We start from the raw sequence: 15594 nt of genomic DNA on the forward strand, positions 1-15594 counted from the left end.
GAGGATTTTTAGGGGAGGGATCCTGGACTTGGACACCTTCCCTTGAGCCAGGAATGCTCCATGGCTCAGGAGAATTCCAGGAGTGGCATTCCCTGGGCTGGAAGTGCTCCAGCTGGGCTGGGGGGGAGCTCTGGTTGTATTTTTGCAGGTTCACGGTGAAATTCAGCCCCAGAAATCCACCCTGGAAGTTTTTGGTTCAGATTCCTGTCAGTTCCTTCATTTTTCAGCATGCAGGTGAAACCAGCCTTGGCTCCAGGTCCACATCATGCTGTGCAGGGTTTCAGTCACAAAGCAGGCCTGGGATAAGCTAAAAAAATTCCCAAAAAAGTATTTTGTGGTCATTTAGAGTCATCAGCACTTAATACTTGTGCCACCTTCCCCCCTCAGATCCAGCACAGGGTGTTTGAATTTTGTTGTCTCACCCAGAGCTGATGCTCCAGCTCCTCTCCAAAGCCACGTTTGGTTCAGGAGTGAGAGCCTGGCCACCCTTCCCCTAGAAAGGCCCAGAGATTGAAATGGAATATTGAGCAAACCTTCAGATTGCTGCAAGCCTGGCGAAAAGTTGAGGCACGGTTTTTGTCATGCGTTGAAAAATTTTGGAGAGCTTTCAAAATATTTACTTGCTGTGGATTTCAGCTGAGCCCAGATGAGGCTTCTTTCCCTACTTTGCAGCCCTTTTCAGTGTGTTTGCCAGAATTCTAAACCTTTGAACCCCTTGAGGTTCCTCATTACAACCAAATTTCTAATAAAGTTTCACCAAATCCAGCTGCAGGAGTGAGGTGACCAGCAGGAATCGTGTCAGCATTTCCAGTGTGAAACCCCCTCCTGTCTGAGGTTTATGAAAATCTGCTTAAAAAAAAACAAAAAAACCACTCCAGGCTGAAATTTGGCAAACGGGATCTCAGCCCTCCAACTGGAACTGATGGCTTTTGTGGGTTTTTTGTATTTATTTTTTGCTCAATGACTTAAGGAAATGCATTTGCTTTGGGAGTATTTTCTGCTTTCCCACCCCCTCCTTGGCAAGCCCTGCCTGGGATGTGAGAGGGAAGGTGGGTTCTTCCTTCTTCTGCATCTTTCACAGCCTGAAAGATTCAGAGCCAGACCTCAGCTTGATGATTTTCCTGATTATAATGAGACAAAATTCAGCTTCCTTGACCATCTGTAGTGAATGTCCATTGCTGGAGCCCTGTTCAAAGTCAGTAGGTCTGTAAATGCATATAAAGTGTGATTTAGTGCAGGGGATTCATGCATGAGGCACTGTTTTATGTCATGATTTGGGAATATTCTGCCCTCTGCAACCCCTGCTTTTCTGTGTGACTGAATCACTGCTTTACACTGAAGGGTGTTTGGAAAGAATGGGATATTCCAACCAGGCACTTCCCAAAAATCAGCTCTGGGTTGGGATTCTCACCTCACTCTTGGGGAAATTCAATAGGAAATGTGGGTAGGGGGAGCAGGTTTGTGAATTTTTCTCTCACCTGAAGCCTGTGAAGAGAACAGGGAATAAAACCAGTGATGAGTGAAAACTTCCCAGTCCAGACTAAAGCTCAGAGCTGGTGTCTCCTGAGGTCGGGGCCATGGGCAGGTGGGAACTTCAGAGCTGGAAATCCTGAGAGGAGCTGCTCCAGTGGCATTGTCTCTCTTTTTGAAAAGAAATCTTCAGTGGATGTGAATCCCAGCATTTCTGTGGTAGGACAGCAGTTGGAGTCACGTTCCCTTCAGGAGTCACTAACAGTGGAAAGACACAATTTTTTAATTACACTGCAGCTTTAAAATAAGGCTGGGCTGAGCTGGGCCAGAGATTCCCTTTTGTCCCCAGAAGTGTGAAATCATTTCTGGGATTCTGAAGCAGCAAGAGGCCTAAAAGGGGTCCCAGACAAAAGGCACTGGGGCCCCACGAGCTGGGTTAGGAACACAGAGCTCCACAAATCCCAACAGGAACTTCCTGACATGGATAACCTATCCCAGCTGAACATTGCCATTAGGGTACAGACTCGCCCTAATTGCGTAATTAGGTATGATTGTGCTAATTGGGTAAAGACATAATTGACAAAAATCACCAGAAAACAAACACGGGGAAGTGTCACCAGTGCTGTGATCCCAGAGCCAGGCACAAGGAGGGGACACCAAGGGACACCAGTGGTGGCAATGAGGCTGCTCCTGCTTTGATTTTATCTCAATTCCTAAACCCTGGGCTTCCTGTCCTTGTTACCAACAGATATTCCAAGTGACAGCACGACTCTCAAAGCCCTGCACTTTTTCCTCCTGTTAATTGCAGTTCCTCTGGGATGCAAATGCACTTCCAGCTGTCCAAGCTTTGGGGGAACAAAACACCTGTAGTGGGTGATGATGCCATAAATGGGGGAAATTTCAGGATAATTTATGCAGCAGGATGGGGAGGTGTCTAAAAGTTGACCCCAGAGGGTGATTTAGGTCTTAAAGCTTGGGACAGAAATTTTTTTCTGGTGTTTAGAAAGTTCTTGAAGTCTCTTTGTGGAGATGGAAGAGCAGCAAGGAGAGGTAGGGAGTTGTTAGCATTGGCCAACCTGAGAAAAATTTAGGTTATTTTGGCTTAAATCTGAAGTAAGGAATTTATTATTGTAATTTATCCATGAAAAGACCTTTGCTGAGTTGAGTATACAAATGAAACAAAACCCTCTCTGCCTTCCATTTTAGAGCAAATTATTGGAGAGTTTTTCTTTTTTTTTGCTCAGCTCAACTTTTAAATACCTGGTGTGCAAGGGGTGCCTGTGTCAGTCTCAGTGGTAACAGCATCTTCTCATTAAACTGATCAATATGGGTAATAATTTATAAATTTTCAATCATGGGATGTTAGGTATTACAAGATTGAGATACAGAAAAATACTTGCAGGGATAAGTTGCAGAAAACGAGTGGTTTACCTGTGTGATGCTGAAATGTTGTCGTTTATAGCTGCAAAATGTGGAACAGGTTGTTTTTGGAAGTCTGAGTGGGAATTTGTGTGACCCAGAGACTGGGTAGGATTTGGGATTTTCCATCAGCCTAACTCAGCACTCAGGTTCACTCCCTCCCATAACAGTACTTGAGGTAAATAATTGGATTTCATGTTGGAGAAGTGATGGTGGTTCATCGAGGAGTTGTGTCAGGATGCTTTTAGACAAGGATAAAGCTCCTGCTGGGAGCACAGGGCCAGGATCTGTGGTTTCCTTATCCAGGGCTGTGCTTTGGTCACTGCTCTAACTAATCACAAAGCTGACAGTGACTCTGCTCTGTGCTGTTAACTAAAATATACTGGATTTCCACTCTTTGGTCCAAGTAAACTTTACCAAATTTGGAATCATTTGAAATTGGGATCCCATCAACACCCTGGGCACTCAGACATTGCAGGAAGATTATTTTGCATTTCTTCCTAGGTATTCTGCTGCTGTGGCAGGCTCAATTCTGAACAGTGATGCTGTTTCCCATCTTCCTCCTTTATTTCCTGCCAGGATTGAGGTGTAAAGTCAGGGCAGTTCCTTTCCCACCATCAGCAGTTCTGCCTTATCCTGGGAAAGCTGAGCAGCACGTGCATTCAGCAGAGCTCAGCATTCATTCCTGAGGTTTGATTTCCATGGAATCCCTTTCCAGGGGCTGGATTCACCTGAGGGGCAGCATCCCAGCCCTGCTCCTGCCCCACCAGCACATTTGGGGATAATAATAATATTATTATTATTAATAATAATAATAATGATAATAATAATAACAAAAACCAGCAGCCTGCTGCTTTAAGTGCTACCTTGGTGGGTGCTGGGGTGAGTCACAAGGATAACATCCTGCTTGTTTGGCTGGGAATTAAAAATTAAAAACGTGTTTCTTGTGGAGGGAACGTGGCTGGCTGCTGAGGGAGGCTCCGTGCTGCTTTTCCAGAATGTTCATTTGAACTCTTTGGTGCAAGGGGTAAATTCACCTCAGGATTTGTCCCCCTTGTGCAGTTCTCTCCCACTCCCATTCCTGCACATCTTTCAAACATCCAGGAGCCAAGGCACGTGGTTGAGGTCAGCGTGGTGTGTTCAGAAAGGAAAAGACGTGTCAGGACAAATTTTCACCCTAAGCCTTCTTTAAATACTTTTTTCCAAAAGTCTCTGTATGCTCTGAATCTGCTGGGGAAGGGGAACACCTTTATTTTGGCCAGGGAAAAAAATTCCATCATGTGTGAAAACCTCCATGACCTTGACCAAATCCAGCAGGATAATAACCCTGGCTTGTTGTGTCTTACCACATTTCCATCGTGGGGAGCTGAATTTGGTGTTGATGTCTTTCCCCCAGCAGTTTATTCCCTCTAAATTAAACCACAGAGGATTTGGAGGCCTATTTTTTTTTTTTTTTTTTTTTTTTTTTGGGAAGTAGAAGCCCCTGAGATTATGACTTTTTGACTGCATGCATCCAGGTTGAGGTAGTAGGTTGTATAGTTTAGAATTACACCAAGGGAGATAACTGTACAACCTCCTAGCTTTCCTTGGGTCTTGCACACACCGGCGTCAGCAGCGACCATAAATCCTCAGCACTCTTTGCTCTGGACACGTGGAACAGGAAAGAGCAGGTAAGACAAGCTGGAAAACCTCTTTATTTCCTTCTGCCCCACTAGAATTATCCAAATGATCATTTTATAAGCGGGTTTTTTTTTTGTTTTTTTTTTTTCTATTTGTTGGTGCTGTGTTGTTGAGTTTTTAGCAAATCCAGTGATGTTTGTCTTCCTTCATTAGCCCTCGAGCAGCAAGCACGGTGTTAACATTCCCAAAAAGCACCATGGCAACCTCTCAGTGTTCTTGCCTTTGTGGTCAGCAAGCAGAAGTCTCCAAAGGTAAAAATATCCTGTGTTTTGGTTTGTTTTTTTTTTTCCCCCCCTTTCCATTAGTCTTTGACTGGCTCAGTTAATTCTACACTGGGAGTTAAACCAGGCTGATGTTTCCAGATAAAGCCTTGCAGGGTTTTGGTGAAAGTACCTAAATCTACAGAGCCCTCAGGAGAGCTGCCCCTTGGGAATATCCAGTGGGGAATACACTCAGCTAAAATAGGGATTTTTTTTTTTAGGGGTTTTTGGATATTAAAGTTGGGTGTTTCAAAGCAGAGCTGGTTTGCTTCTCCCTCCCAGCAGTTGGGATGAAGGAGCTGGGGGAACACCCCAAATGTTGTGGAGAAGCTGTGGGACAAAAAAAAAAACAAACCCACATTTCTGATGTGTGTTACAGGTCTGAAATGCAAAATTGGGAACATCCAATTCACCCAGCTGCTCCTGAAATCCTGAAAAATGGTTTTATTTGCCTGAATATTGGAGACCTGAAAAACCCTTGAAACTCTCCTAAAGTTGGAAGAGAAAAGTGAACATTTTGATGTTGGCAGCACTCAGGGTTCAGGTCCTCTGGGGGCCTGGGTGAAGGTGGTGGCCACAACCCTTGGTCAGGGCCCAGGACCTGAACTTAGATCTTTTCACTCTCTATGAGTAATTCTGGCAAGGTTTTCTGAGTTCCCAGAAATAAGAGGCTCTGTCCCTTCCTAAACTTGTTCAGTTAGTGAATAAAAATAAAGAGCAGGCGCTGGGTTCATTTCATTGGGTTAATCTGAAAGTGTGAACATGATAATGATGTTTCAAGGTGTCTAAATAATCCAGAAATTGTTGTTTGGTTGTTTTTTTTTCTGGTAAAATGGCCCTTAAAAACTTGAATATCTGCAAATCCCTGTTTGCTGAATGCAAAGAGAAGCTGTGAGGGTTACTCAGGGCTCACTTTTGAGTTGTTCCAAGAGTGGATTAATGGGATTTTATCCCAACTTGCTTTCAGAGAGGTTACAGGTACCAGTGCCGTGGTTTATAGCTCTGCAGCTCCTCAGGACAAGGAAAGGATGTGGGAGAACACAAGGCTGCCTCTGTGTTTCAGGAAGGCACATGCCCCAAACACATGCAGGTAGTTAAAAAATGAGGAATCTTCTTGGCACGTTCTAGGCACTACCTTATTTCCCCCCCATAAATCTTTTTTGCAGATGGAAGTGCAAATTTTCAGCTGCATTGATTCCCATCCAATGCAGAGGTTTTTTATTCCATGAAAGTTGGGGTTTTTTTAACCTGTTTAGGACTTCTTTAGGAGCAACTTTGTGAATAATCCCAAATAAGAACACACTCTTCTTTTTTTCTTTTTTTTTCTCTTTGGTGTTTTTTTTAACCTGGTTGGGACTTTTCTAGGAGCAGCTTTGTGAATAATCCCAAATAAGAACTGTCTCTTTTTTTTTCTTTTTTTTTTTTTGGTGGTTTTTTTAACCTATTTAGGACTTCTCTAGGAGCAGCTTCATGAATAATCCCAAGTAAGAACAGGCTCTTTTTTTTTTTTGGTGGTAACATTTCAGATTTGCTCTGCACACTCAAAACATCAGGAGGTTCAAAAACCAGTGATTATTTAGAATAATCCTGTCAAACACAACTTTATATTAATGCCATGAGATGTAAATGAAAAGATCCACCCCGCTCCAAAACCCGAGGAATCGTAATTAAAAAGGAGAATGGTCAGTGGTGAGCATAATTCAATGTGCATATTTTTCCTCTGAACAAAACAGCATTCCAGCTCTCCCCCTGATGAGAGGAATGTATTGTCAATTAATTAGACTCCCATCATATGTCCTCGGATGCCCTTCCATCATATGCCTTCCATATGTCCTTATGTCATATGCCTTCCATATGCCCTCTATGTAATTAAGCTCCTATCATATGGCTTCCATCATGTGCCATTTAAGTAGATTTCCAGGAGAACGTGGCAGTGTTACAGTTATGGACCTTTTGAAACGAGGAAAGGAACAACTCAGGAGCTGTAAATGAGGAGAGGAGGAAGCAAAAAAGGAAGGTGGCTCGCCCTGAGCTCTGCCTTTAATTGCTGGTTTTGTCTCGCTCGGTTTGAGCAGGGAAGGCACAAAAGTGTCCTGTTTTCCTTGGGTTCCATTCCCAGATTTTATTCACTTCAGCCCCTGCATGGCCAGGGAGATAGCAACTGTTTTTCAGGGAATGTTTCCACTGGAATGTGAAATGCAAAAGAAACAATGCACCTCCCAGAGAAGTGTTTGTCCTGCGATAGGGAAATGTAAACTCTGTCCTTGCCTTGGCTCCCTCAACGTGAAGTGAAGGAGCAGAATCAGCCTGGGTTGGGAATTCATGGAGAGGAGATGGCACTGTCCACTCCCATCCCTGCTCAGCCTGGACATGGAACTCTCCTTGCCATGGGGAGGGCTTGGGAGACAATGCCCAAGCCAGTGTGGGGAGGTGGAGTCCAAATTTCCTGGGACTTTTTGGGGATAAAGATCAAAACGAGGCGCTGATGCTTACCCGTGTAATGAGGGAAACTGCAAAAATCCAAGGAATGGTGAGGTCTTGGGGTGGTTTCCAATGAGAGAGCAGCTCCTTTGCCTCATGTGCAGTTGTGTCTCTGTGCCTTCCTTCTCCCCAACAACTTCTGAGATTCTTTTCCAATCCCAGTCAGACCTGACAGAAGAGCCGTGACTTCCACGGGTGTTCTGCTCCAGCCTTGCAGGAATTGCAGAAATTCCAGCCGTGCATCCCAAAATCCCAACCACACGCCCAGAAATCCCAGCCATGCATCCAGCAGGCAGGAAGGAGGTTGGAAGGACAAAGAGAAGGTAAAATAATCATTTGTGCTGAGATCTCTCCATTAAAAAATTCCAAGTTATTTTGTAGCACTTCCCAGTTTACCTGGATTGAATGACAACAGCTCAAACTCCCACAGGCTGGGAACCAGTGGATCCTTAAAAACTTTGTATTCCAGCTGCTAGAGCGTGGTAAAACCCAATATTTGGATGTGCTCTGCCTAGATTGAGTGAATATTGACTCAAAAATCATCCTGTATTTGCTGTGTAGGCATTCTGCACTGTTGGTAATACAGGTGCTTTCCTGAGAGACAGGTGACAGCTCTTGCTCTGGCTTAATCTTTAATTTTCGACTCAATCCTCATTTAAATGACACACAGAAAATACAACCAGCCCATCTGAATGCTTTAGGTCATTAGGGGAATGATTTGGGAAATATTTTGTGGTCTTGCACCATCATTAGTTTGCCACAGTTGTAAAGTGCATATTAAGGGAAGCTTTTAAGCCTCTTGTAGAGCACCACTGAAATTATCTGCCCAGAATTGCTACTCAAGTGTTGCATTCTGAAATATTTTATTCTTCTGGCTTGCTGGACAGCAAGAAAATCCTCACAGCAGTGCTCATGGCAGAATTTTCTTTTGCTTCTCTGTTCTCACACGGCTCTGATGCTGGTGAAAGATGAAACTTTCATCATTAGAGGGATTCTTTCTTTTTTTAAAATTTTTTTTTTTAAATTTTTGTTTTTAACCAGTGAGTTCCATCTATTTTCACACCCAGCTGAAACTCTGCTGCCACCCTCCTCAATCAGATGCATTAAGCAGAGTGAAATGTGTGCATGAAAGTTCTGTAAGGACTGGGATGAGATGGAGTGGAATGCCAGAATGACTCATTGTTTAATGAATAAGGCCCTAAGTGTTCCATTGATGCCATTTCTAAATCTGTGTCATATGTATAGAATTCCTGTCATAACTGGAATTCCAAGCACAGCAACCTTGGGAGCTAAATGATGATGATGATGATGATGATGGGGTTCTGCATGAATTAATCTGGATCCTGACACTGCCTGAAAGCTGATCAGACAGTTAAAAAGAAGTTAAAAATGAGACAATTTCATTCCCCAGCCTCAGAAATTCTGCTCCTGGGGATGCCAGGAGAGGGAACTCCGCTCTCTGTGTGTTGGAGTTTAAAAATAGAAAATTTCCATCTGTAAGGGACACAGTGAGATGGGGACCTCGACTGCAATTCTCAGTGAAAGGATGAGCTGGTGTGGGGCAGCTCAGGATTTGGAAATGAACAGTCCGAGGTCACAGCAGAGATGGGAATTCACATTTCTGTCTTTTAACCAGATTTTTCCTTCTCATTCCCACTTGTCCCTCTTCATAGCCTGGGGATTTAGATGTGAAACCAAGTTCAGCATTTCCAGAGTGAGTTTTTGGGATAAATTTTGTGTTCACTCAGGGACAAACTCCTAATTGAGGTGTTGGACTAGCAGGGCTTCAGCAATAAAAGCAGAGAAGAAATCTCATGTCTGGAAATTTCCCATAGCAGAGGAAAATCCAAAATATTTGGGAATACAGCCCCCCCTCCTTTCTTTCAAATTGCTCTTTAAATAAGACAAAATTCTTGCTTGCCCTGACTCTGCTGCTGCTCCAGGCAGTCCCACTTGCATATATTTAGATTTGTATATAAAATATAAAATGGATTCTCCCCGAGCAAATAATCTGTACATGCTATAGGGTGAAATGAGCCTCTTTGTGCAATGTCATGGCCTTGTTTCCTGGTGAAATAAGTTCAAGAATCAGGTTTCTGGGGCAGACATGGAAAGAAATTGAAATTCTTCCTTCTGTCTTATAAGCAGTGGCTCCTCCTTCCCATCACCTCCACTCCAGACCCTTTTTAAGAATCATTGAATTCTTGATGGGCAACCAGACTTTTCTGCTTGTTTTTCTTATATGCAGTAGATTTATAATTCATGAATTCTATGAATTTTAGTTTTTATGAGCATTTTAGGCCTCGTTTCCCTTATAAAATGGGAGTGGATGAACCCTTGCTCAACACTAAAGGGAAATTTTTGGATCTAAATAAGATGGCACAGGAGCTGTTGCACCAAATCTGAGAGGACAAAAAGTGGCTAAAAAGGTGCCAGCAAAAAGCAGAGATAAATCTGAAATGAATGCACTGAACCATTCCCATCAGAAAGGAGAAAACCAAATGGATGTTCTGAGGGAAAGAAAGGATGAGGAGGGAGATTGGGAATCTCTCAGTTTCACAAAGTGAGTGCAAGGAAATGTGTAGTGAAATTAAATAGTGACAAATTGAAGCTGTTTTATAAAGCAATTCTTTTTCCACCAGTATTTAATGAAAACAAACAAAAAAAAAAAGGAATCTAATTGCTTTTGGAAGTTAATGGGAACTTTTCAAGTCCAGAACAGATTAGTTGCTTATGTTTTTAATAACCATACACAGAATTCTGGGCGTTCACTGTAATAACTTTGGACCTGGGCTTAGGTTTGGGTTTCATCCATAAGGTTTGGGATGAAAAGCAGCAAGTCAAGAGCAGGGAAAATCCAGTGGGAAGGGCAGATCTGGGCTGCCCAGAGCTGCTAATTCTGGTCACTACTGGGGGGAAATGTTGGGGAAGTCTGGAGAGTGGCCCAGTCCATGGATGGCTCCTCCAAAGGACTGAGCACAGAATTTCCCAGTGGGGATGGAGGTTTGTCCTTCTCACAGGCTGAGCGAGTGCAGAGCTCAGTGTTCGTGGCAATTATTCAAATGTGTGCCACTGAGCAATTCCTGTCCAGTGCAAATGAGAGCAGAGGAGAGGGAGTGAATCCAAGGCCGAGCATCACTGGATGCTGGTACAAAATCCAGGCCACAGATCTGCACCTGAACATGGGCTGTGGCCTTTTTCCTCCTCAAGAAACGAATTTCCTCTAAGCCTGGCATGACCACAAGTCGTAGAAGCTTCAGGGTCACACCTGGCTGTGCTTTCCCACCCCCTTTTCCGTGTGAGGTCCCTCCCAAGCCATCCTGGCTGCAGATCGGTGGTGCAGCAGCTCAGGCTGCTGTGAGATTTGGGGTCACCAGAGTCCCTGGCGAGTGCAGGCAGCCCCTTTGTGCTGCCCAGCTTAAGTGAGATTTAAGGAATTGCTGCAAACAGCAGGTCAAACCCATTCCCGGATTAATGGCACTGATGTGGCTTTAGTGAGAAGTTTGTTTTGCTTGTGTTTGAAGTGGCCTCTCAATTCCTCTGACAACAAACAGCAGCCCCAGAGGGGCTCCCAGGGGTGTCTGCAGCCTGGCACTGCCTCTGCTGGCCCTCGGCTTTGCATTGCCTTGCACAGAGCATGGGGAGGGTGGGATTGGATAAAAGGGAGCAGGGAGAGAAGGGAAAACAGGAGGGAAAATGGAAGGGAAGAAGGGGAAACAGGAAAGAAATTGAAGGAGGGAAAGCAGGATGGAAATTGGAAAGGAAAAGGGAAGACAGGATAGAAATTGGAAAGGAAAAGGGAAAACAGGAAGGAAATTGGAAGGAAAGGGAAAACAGGAGGGAAATTGGAAAGGAAGAAGGGGAAACAAGAAAGAAATTGAAGAAGGGAAAACAGGAAGGAAATTGGAAGGGAAGAAGGGAAGGCAGGAAGGAAATTGGAAGGGAAGGGAAGGGAAAGGTGGAAGGAAATTGAAGAAAGGAAAACAAGAGGGAAATTGGAAGGGAAGAAGGGAAAACAGGAAAGAAATTGAAGGAGGGAAAGCAGGATGGAAATTGGAAAGGAAAAGGGAAGACAGGATAGAAATTGGAAAGGAAGAAGGGAATACGGGAAGGAAATTGGAAGGAAAGGGAAAACAGGAGGGAAATTGGAAAGGAAGAAGGGAAAACAGGAAGGAAATTGGAAAGGAAGAAGGGGAAACAAGAAAGAAATTGAAGAAGGGAAAACAGGAAGGAAATTGGAAGGGAAGAAGGGAAAACAGGAAGGAAATTGGAAGGGAAGAAGGGAAGCTCCACTGCTCTCTGCTGCAGATCCACAGCTGATTTTAGAGAGTGCCCTTCCCTTCTGAGTGGGAAAGAAACTGATTTTCTAGGAGCCCTGAGACAGTTCACTCACGTGCTTGCCTTCATTTGCATGTGAGAATAATTATTGAATTAATAGGAGGAGTGAACCAGGGGAGGTGTTAATGGGAAAAATACAATCAGTGTCCAGTGATGTAGTGAGGCTGCTGAATCAGGGCTGGTTGGAGGCACTGGATTGAAGTCACTGCTCAGAAATACCAGATTTATTTTTATATTATTAATAGATAACACAATAACTTTATAATATAAGAAAATACGGGTAATAATGTATAAAAATATGGATAGAATATTTCTACTATTATATCATTTTTAATATTTAGTTTATTGCTCAGCTCTCAGCAGCAAGGAACTCTCAATCCATGCTCAAGGGTTAAATGTTTAATCCATAAATTAGTGCTGGGAATCAAGAAAAGTCTGCTTGACATCCAAAATCACAGGGAGGTTTTATTCTCTGTAAGAAAAAAACCCTCTCCAAATTATTTAAAGCCTTTTTCTCTGGGCCAGTTTGTTCTTAGTCAGGAGTGAGTTGGTTCACTCAGGATTTTCCTCTTTAAAAGGAGCTGGCTCCTGGCTGAAATTGCAAAGGAAATGTTGCCAGGTGTCATTCCCAGCGATTCTGCTCTGAATTTTGGTTATGGGATTGATGTCACTTGGTCACCTCTGTGTCCCTAAGGCAGGGACAGGCTGTGGCAGTGACACTCAGCATTGCCTTCAGCCCCAAGAGGGATCAGCTCTGCTGTAAATTCTTTTTTTTGGTTTTTTTTTTTGGGTTTTTTTTGGGGGGGGGGGTTGGTTGGTTGGTTTGTTTTGGTGTTTTTTGTTGTTTTGTTGTTGTTGTTGTTGTTTTGGTTTTTTGTTTTGTTTTGTTTTTGTTTTGTTTCTTACTCTGAGATCTCCATGGGTTCAGAATCCCAGCATGGCTTGGCTTGGAAAAATAATTTAATTCCACCTCCTCCCACTATCCTGGGCTGCTCCAAGTCCCATCCAACCCGGCCTTGGACACTTCCAGGGATCCAGGGGCAGCCCCAGCTTCTCTGGGAAATCCATTCCAGGTCCTCCCCACTCTCACAGGGAGGAATTTATTCCCCAAAAATCCCATCTAACCCTGCCCCCTGTCAGTCTGAAGCCATTTCTGGAATAACAGCAAGCACAAAACCAATCTCTCCTTTTCCTGGGTAAACGAGGGAGCTTTAAAAGCCCCAACCAGGACAGAACTCCCTTGGGAAGCTCCAGGACTGTAAAGCAGCTCCTTCCCTGCCTCCTGCCACATTGCATCACATCTGAACCGGGCTTTTGCATTATATATTAGCAGAGATTTGTCCTCAGATACCCTCCTCTGGAGAAGACCATTTTTAAATCTTTAATAGGGCATTAGAGCAATTTGCCTGTGATTTAGCTCTAAGTGGGCAAGGAGAGTGGTGACAAACGAAGCCGGGAGGCCCTGAAATTCTTTGAATATTCCATGTTTTCCTGGAACTGTGAGGAAAATGCTGCCAGAGAGGTCTTGGCAGGTTTTCTAGGTGGCTGGCCAAGTCTGAAGCAAACGTGGATGGTTAACAGGCTAATGCAGCTTCCAAGCTCAGACGTATAGAACATACGTTTTTATTTAAGAAATCCCACCACATGGAGGAGCAAATGTAGTGCTAATGTATCTTCCTGAAGGAAAATGGCAAGGGGAAGAACAGTGTCATCTTGCCACGATAAAATAAAGGTTCTTTTGCCCTTGCTTTTTTAGGGACTTGGGGCTGTCAGCTGAAGGAAATGAAATCCAGTGGCTTTCCCACGAGGGCCCCTTATTAATCAGGAATGGCTTGGAGAGCAATACTTGGAGTCTGAGGGAAGAGGCAGAAGTTGTTCAAAGAATGGATTTCCGTTGCCAGATTGACTTTTTGTTGTTGCCATGCAAGTAATTAAAACTGGCAATTAAAGCAGGAAAGTGATCAAATAATCGCTTGGGAGCTGCTGCTGCTGCACTGGGCTCCTCGTGGAGCAGGGATCACCCATGTGGGTCCCACAGTGAGAATTAGGGGTTGTTACTGAATTATCCCAGGTAAAGGTGGGTTTGGGAGGGATTTCTTTGGGAATTGGAGTTTCCTGTGGGTAACTTGAGTTTGGATTTCATTTTCATCTTGTCCCTTGTTCGTGTGCAGCTCATGGGGCTTGTCTTGTTTTATTATTGATGGAGCAATGCACAGCCTCTACCTTTAGAGTGAAACCATTTATTTTTCTTTATTAAGCCCTTGGTGCAGGCCTAGAAGTTCTGCTGTGGACTCCCTGTGGGGCCTGGGATGAGTCATTTATTTTTCTTTGGTTCTGTTCCCTGCCTATAAAATAGAGGTCCTTGTTCCTCCTAAGGGGAGTTGTAAAGGCAGAGGAACTGATCCTGAATGAGCTGGTCAGAGACACTCATGCTGGAATTGCAGGCATCACACTGGGAAGAAATGTTCCTGATGGACTGGCTCTGTGCTGACACATTTTTAGCTTTACAGAGTTAACATTGATAAGATTTATCATCCAAAACTATTTTTGTGCAATCAACCTGAGACCGTTATTACAACACATTAAAAATCCTAAGTAACCTGATTTATTATCGTAGTAAACAAGCTGAAATTCAGATTTTTCTGCCTGATTTTTCCACCTTGCATCCCCTGGAAGTGTTAAGGCTGTCCTTTTGCATTATAGGCAGGAGGAGCAGCGAGCTGAGGGTGGAGCAGAGCCTGCAGTGAAGCCATGCAGAAGAGCAGAGGGGCACCCGGAGCTGCTATTTCTGGCACACAGACACTGAGCAGTGTCTGCTGAGCCCAGCCTAAGTCCTGACACTCATTCTGTCTGTCACATCCCTCTCCAGACGTGGCTGCCTGGTTTTTAATCCACTCCCAGCACCAGTGGAGTGGCTGGACACGAGCTGGGGTGTGAATCTCTCCGTGCTCAGTTCCACCCCAGGCAGAATTCCCTGTCTGGAGAGCCCAGAGCTTTGACAGCAACACCGAAATATCTCAGAAATATTTCAGCATCCCAGAGTGTCCCCTGTGAGCAGAGACCCCTTTGGAGGAGTTTGCAGTCTGGGTGGATCCAGCAGGCAGGGAGGGGATGGGGACACTCAGAGTCTTGGGGGGCACAGGGAGGGCTGGGAATGCTCTGGGAATCCTCACTGCTGCTTTGGGATTCCTCTGCCTGGGTCTGTGCCAGCTCCTGCCTGTCCCTGTGCAGGGAATGGTGCCTGGCACCCACCACCAGCTGGAGAAAATATTTTGCTGTCCTACCCTTGAGTTTCATTCTTAAGCAGTGCCTGGAACATGATTTTTTTTTTTTTCTTGCGAGAAATATGTTTTGGGTTTTGTTGTTTTTTTCTTCTTCTTTAAATTGTGTCAGGTGTAGTAATGGAAAACCTGGGAAAGATTTTTTTTGTTGTTGTTGTTGTTGTTTGAAACATTTCCTTTGTTTCATCTTTTAAGTAATTCCACCCTGTGTTTAAAAAGAAAGCAGTGCTGGTGAGAAGGGTGGGGAGTCTGACAGGAGGTCTGGGGGAATTCTGGCACACCGAGGTTCCTCAGGTCCCTCTGAGCTCTCAGGGCTCATCCCACACAATAATTAAGGCTCAGGGTCCCAGCTCCTTTCTTAGGTGCAATAGTTATGTTCTCAAGGATTGAGAATAGTCCACAGTGAATTTGCAGAGGAGATGGGAATTGATCTGTGGACTGCAGCCCTCCAAGCTGGCAATTACAATCTTTATTTTCCATCGTGACCCCAGCACTCCTTTCCTACTGCAATGCTGTTCATTCTAGCTCTTCTCTCAGTCTCATGGATCTTTAATTTAATTTTTCCACTTTTCCTGCCAGCTCGGATTCCCAAAATGTCCCTAAACTTTCTCCAAGTTGAATTTAGGTTCAGCAGTTTAATCTCCAATTGAACGGCCTCAACAGGT

General features: G+C 44.2%; 1 protein-coding gene across 1 annotated transcript in view; it reads left to right on the forward strand.

Annotated features, from left to right (window-relative positions):
- The window catches only part of LOC106861813 (uncharacterized), a 132213-nt gene that overhangs the window by 114332 nt on the left and 2287 nt on the right, over nt 1-15594 (forward strand). Inside the window, exons 14-15 of the mRNA XM_088177757.1 lie at nt 4723-4820; nt 7473-7633. The gene's annotated coding sequence lies outside the window, so the exon portion shown is untranslated. The remainder of the gene's footprint in view (nt 1-4722; nt 4821-7472; nt 7634-15594) is intronic.

This window comes from Sturnus vulgaris, chromosome 23, assembly GCF_052056855.1.
Source record: "Sturnus vulgaris isolate bStuVul1 chromosome 23, bStuVul1.hap1, whole genome shotgun sequence".
Taxonomy (NCBI): Eukaryota; Metazoa; Chordata; class Aves; order Passeriformes; family Sturnidae; genus Sturnus; species Sturnus vulgaris.